Source organism: Theropithecus gelada, unplaced genomic scaffold, assembly GCF_003255815.1.
Source record: "Theropithecus gelada isolate Dixy unplaced genomic scaffold, Tgel_1.0 HiC_scaffold_2243, whole genome shotgun sequence".
Taxonomy (NCBI): domain Eukaryota; kingdom Metazoa; phylum Chordata; class Mammalia; order Primates; family Cercopithecidae; genus Theropithecus; species Theropithecus gelada.
Window position 1 is genome coordinate 1 of NW_020258697.1, and position 5770 is coordinate 5770.

At 45.0% G+C, this 5770-nt stretch overlaps 1 pseudogene; it reads left to right on the plus strand.

The window, feature by feature from the left end:
* The first annotated feature begins 4390 nt into the window (after positions 1-4390).
* Positions 4391-5308, plus strand: LOC112617524 (annotated as a pseudogene).
* The last annotated feature ends 462 nt before the right edge of the window (positions 5309-5770 follow it).

Genomic DNA, 5770 nt, shown 5'->3' on the forward strand with positions numbered 1-5770 from the left:
TCCATGTCACTGGCATGACAGGATAAAGGAGAGGAGCTTGTTTTCTTCCCCTCTCACACCCCGCACCAGCACAGGCCCAGTGAGAGACACACACTCAGGAGCTCTCACATAACAAATGAAGGAATGGAATGAAGAAATGAGTGATCCATAACCTCTTTAGAGACTGGATCTCAGATGCAGAATCCTAGGAGGTTCTAGCCACACCTGTCCCCTCTCCTTCAGAGGCTGACACCCATGTTTCATCCCCCGACAACCTCTTGCCATTAAAGACACCCCACCTCATGTAACTCTGAAGCTCCTTGGGCACTGGAGGGTTTTCAGGGCTCCCTGGTCCTGGACTGTGGAAATGGGGACACCTAGTCCCGGGGGTCTCTGAAGTCACTCTAGGCCCCACTGTTCACTGCCATGCTGTCTCTGCCTTGCTCTGCTTCTCTGTGTCCCTCATCTTTCTCCCACTTCATTCTACCTGGCAAGCCCTGTCCTGCACAGCTTCTTCCTCCACCCCTAGGCCTTCCCCAGGCACTCCCTCTAACTAGGCTGACTGTTCTGTTCCCTTCCTGCTAACACTGTGGAATGGCCCACCTCCCAGGAAATGGGAAAGGCACAGAAGTCACCCGGAGTTGCCACTACTGCCAGGCTTCATCTTGAGCCAGTGTCCCCAGGTCACTAAGAGAATAAGCTTCTACTGTATCCCCACCCAGGGCTCTTTCCTTGGTGAGGCTGTTCTGTGGACAAGACCATGGAACATGGATAGACAACTCCTCCATCCACTCTTACAATTCCCAGACAAGTTCTTCTGGCCTCCTGCACAAACAAAACCAATTTATCCAGAAGGTGATTTGCAGTAAAGAAAGATTTTAATGACTCCAAGTCTGCCAAACAGGAGGATGGAGGTTTATTATTACTCAAATCAGCCTCCGTAGTGGATCAGGGGTTAGAGATTTTCAAGGATAGTTTCAGGGGCACAGGAGTAAAAAATGGGTACTGCTGATTTTTTGAGGATGGAATCATGTGGGCGGAGGGAAATGATCTGTTTGTGCTTGAATCTGACTCTAGATGGGGACCACGTGACTGGCTGAGTCATTAGTCATGGGTATGGATGAGATCAGCGGGTTGCCAGAATGCAAAGAATGAGAAAGACCATTCTTTCTCAAAAGACCAATCTCAGGTTCTACAATAGTGATGTTATCTATAGCAGCAATTAGTTACAAATTTTGTAAACTCTGACCAAATGACATTTAAGCAGTAAGAGATTATAGAAACTGTGCCTCCATTTTAGCAGAATTCAGTTCCCTCCTATAATCTTAGTCTCATGGTCTTTCACCAGTTTTACAAAGGCAATCCCTGGGCAAAGTAAGGGTATTAGTTTTATGGAGGAAATATTTTTCTTCCTTCAAAATTACACCATAAACTAAATTCCTCCCATGGTTAGCCTGGCCTATGTACAGGAATGAGTGAGGACAGCCAGCCTGAGACTAGATGCCAGATGGAGTCAGACATGCCAGTTTGCTGTCACTGTTGTAATCTTTGCACTGACTCACCAGGGTGTCAGAGGCTGGACAGGCCTGCTGTTTCCCAAGCCCATGGGCTGATTTCACCCATTTCATTCGTGACTCCATCCTCAACCTACCATGGAGCTCACATTCTCCAGTCATTTCCTAGAGACTTTTGGTTTCTTGTCAGGCATATAACAAGCTTCAAATTTGTCACTCGCTTCTAAGAGTAAGTAAAAAGCTGAACAAACTCAAAAGTCAACAACTCGTTAAAATCCTTCAGAGATGGCCAGTCACAGTGGCTCACGCCTGTAATCCCAGCACTTTGGGAGGCCGAGGTGGGTGGATCACGATGTCCGGAGATCACGACCATCCTGGCTAACATGGTGAAATCCCGTCTGTATTAAAAATACAAAAAAAATTAGCCTAGTGTGTTTCCGGGCACCTGTAGTTCCAGCTTCTCTGGAGGCTGAGGCAAGAGAATGGTATGAACCCGGGAGGCGGAGCTTGCAGTGAGCTAAGATCGTGCCACTGCACTCCAGCCTGGGCAACAGAGCGAGACTCTGTTAGAGTTCTGTTAGAGAAATGAAGAATGCTTTTGATGCTTTCTGGTAGAATGCACACAGCTGAGGAAAGAATCCCTAACTTGAGGATGTTTCAATAGAAACTTCCAAAACTGAAACAGGAAAGTTCAAAAAGAGTGATGGAAAAAAAAGTGGAACAACATATTCAACTTCATATGTAACATTTTGTACTGACAATTGCAATTTTTAAATGTTGTAGTTGTGGGACAACTACCAAGGCTGTAACACACACGTAATGGGAATACTGGTGGTTTTGGGGACCTGTTGGTGGTGGCCAGGTGGGTGCTATCTGGCGGTTTTACTGCCTGTGGCACATATGATTGTTTCCTCATGATGATGCCATTTTCATAAGTTGGGGTTCTTCGTGTGGGAGGCACATGAGCCATTAGCGTCTCACTTGGACTCTTCCTAATTCACACAAACTGAAACTCGAGTTGTATTTCCTGAGGTTGAGAGAAAATGAAGAAAGCATTTCACATACCTGTTTTCGGCTCTTCCCCATTTTTCCTAACTCTACACAGAAATTAGAAACAGGAAGCTCTTTCTATATTTACTAACACAACACTCATCACTTCTTTTAATTCAGCATCATTCCTCCCTTTAAGTAATTGACACACTGACCAGTTCTGTCCTTTTAACGGGACTCTCTCTACTAAAGGACTTGCTAATTTCAAATCATCTTTGGCATCTTTATTTGAGCATGTGATCCTGCTGGAATTCATGGCACACGTAAAATTTAATTGGATGTCAAGACAAATACTACTATCAGCAATTGATCTTAGATGTTTGGACTATCAGTAAAACTTTCCACTTATGACAACATTTTAATGTTTCCCCCAAATCTTTTTTTGTTTTGTTACTAGAGTCAGAATATAACATGAGTTCTAAACTCTTGACAACATTTTATGCAAAAATTACAGTATTACAAATTGAGCATCCCAAATCCAGAAATCCAAAATCTGAAATGCTCCAAAATCCAACACTTCCGACCACTGATGTGATGCTAGAAAGAAGTGCTCACTGGAACATTTTGGATTTAAAATTTTTCAGAGGTAGGATGCTAAACCAGTATATCTACTGCAAATATTCCAAAATAAAAAAAAGTTAGAAATCCAAAACACTTGGTTTTAAGCATTCTGCATATGGAACACTTTATCTGTATGAAGTATAGGCATGAAGCTGTACTGGAGATCTCCTGAACCTCTTTATCCTGCGTAACTGAAACCGCACACCCACGGAACAATGCCCTATTCCCCCGACCCCAGCTCCTGGAAACTGTTATTCTACTCACCGATTCATTCTGGAATCCACTGAGATGAGGTACAGGTACATAGAGTAGTCAAACTCACAGAATCAGAGAGTAGAATGTCTAATGAGAGAAAGTATCTGCAAGACTTCTTCCCAAACATTGGTCTAATAGCCACCAAACCCGTGTGGTCCATGAGGGCCAGATTTCCATCATCACTTCAAGTTCGGCCTTTCCACCAATCAGTTCTGCATTTGCAAACATCCACATGTATTTCTAGAAAGATACACATGGTAATCACCTGCCCTCTACAAGGGGAAGGGAACATCATGGATACAGGACAGGGAACGTGGCCTTGGTCCAAAGCTATCAGCTCTTGCCTGTCGCCTTCACTTTTTGTAGGTCATCCCATGGACTCTGCTCTATCTTTAGAGATCACTGGCTCAAGTCAGTTCACTATGAGACAGCTGGGAATACTGCCCCAACTTGTGGCTCCACTGCCTGATGACTGAACTGACCTCCAGGCTTGACTCTGGTCTCCCCTGTGTTATTTCTACTGAAGTACACAATCACAGGCCAGGCTTCCCAGTACCCAAAGGGTTTAAGGACAATGGGAAGTTCCATCATCTATCTGTAGGATGTCCTTGGAAAGGGAAGGTGCAGAGAAAGCATACCTTGGGGGACAAAGTAAGACTGAAACTAAGAAGATTCCAGCACTGCATGCTCCAGGTGAGGACCCCAAGGTGGGCTAGGCAGGCAGTTGGAAAGTGAGGGACTCAGAGAGGCACCAGGGGCTGTGACTGCTGGTCCCATATCTTTCCATGACCCAATGCAGCTGTTCAATTCACACTTGAGAAAGTCTGTGCTTCTCCCACATAAAGCAGGCAGCCTCACGATCTCTGAGCCCTCAGATTGCCATGCATCTGTCTTGTAACACACACTCCTGCCATGGGCTTTTGAGAACTGGGGTAGGCTTAGAGGTGGGAAAGGCTATCTCTGATTGAAAAATGTCTTTGGGGGAATCAAAGGTGCCACACAGGGCAATCTTCTCTCTGTTATCTGCACAGTGGAGACTCCCAAGCCCTCCATCTCCAGCAGCAACTTAAACCCCAGGGAGGCCGCGGAGACTGTGATCTTATCCTGTGATCCTGACACTCAGGACCCAAGCTACTTGTGGTGGATAAAAGGACAGAGCCTCCGTAACAGTCGCACGTTGCAGCTGTCCAAAAACAACAGGATCCTCATTCTATTTGTTGTCACAAAGGATACTACAGGACCCTATGAATGTGATGAAGAACCCAGTGAGTTCCAGCCGCAGTGACCCAGTCACCCTGAATCTCCTCTGTGAGTATCTTCTGTTCCTCTGTGAGCCAGGCTGCCATCCCAAATACACATGGCCAGAGACCAGGCCTCCCAGTCCCTCTCAGGTCCAAGTACAGAGACGTTTACCCCTGGACATCAAAGTTGGCCATGACTACTAAGAGTAGGCTTATACTTGATCAACAGTGGGAGAGAAAAGACTGCTCCTGTCATGGGAGAATCAGGTTCCACAGCTTATGATAGGAAAAACAGGTGAGTGCCTCAGGCTCCAGACCAGTGAACACAGCAGGGATTTGGCTGGGACTTTAATGTTGTGACTTAGCTCACAGGGTCACTGTGGCCCTTCTGCAGACCAGGATTTTCCCTTCCCTTTGACAACATCAGCTGTGACTTTATTCTCTTTGCTCCAGATGACCTGGATGCCCCCACCATTTCTTCTACATACACCTATTACCATACAGGGGAAGTCCTCAAGCTCTCCTGTCTCACAGACTCTCACCCACTGGCAGAGCATTCTTGGCTGATTGATGGGAAGTTCCAGCAATCAGCACAAGTATTCTTTATGCCCCAAATCACTAAAACATATAGAGGCTGCTATATCTGGTTCATCCATAACTCAGCCACTGGCGGAACAAATCTCATAATCAAGAGGATCATAGTCCCTGGTAAGTGGATCCCTGGAGCATTGGCAATATGTTTTCCAGTGAAGTCTATCTGGCTATCAGGGAAGAGCCGTGTGTCCTCTGCAAAGGGAGAGGGAAAATCAAAATCCCAGAACAGGTAATATGTTTCTGCTTCAAAACCACCAGCTTTTGCCTGTACCCTTCACTCATTCTAGATCATTCTTTAGAGTATGCACTAACAATGAACAATGTGAATGGAAATTCAGAAAGAATTTCCATTCACATTAACATCAAAAAGAATAAAATATTTTGGAATAAGTTTAACCAAAAAGGTCAAAGGGTTATACCCTGAAAACTACAAAATATTACTGAAAGAAATTAAAGACAACATCAAGATATGGAAAGACATTTCATTTTCACGGATTGGAAGAATCAATATTGTTAGGAAAGCAATACTACCCAATGTGAGCACCAGATTCAACACAACTCCTACCAGAATCCCAG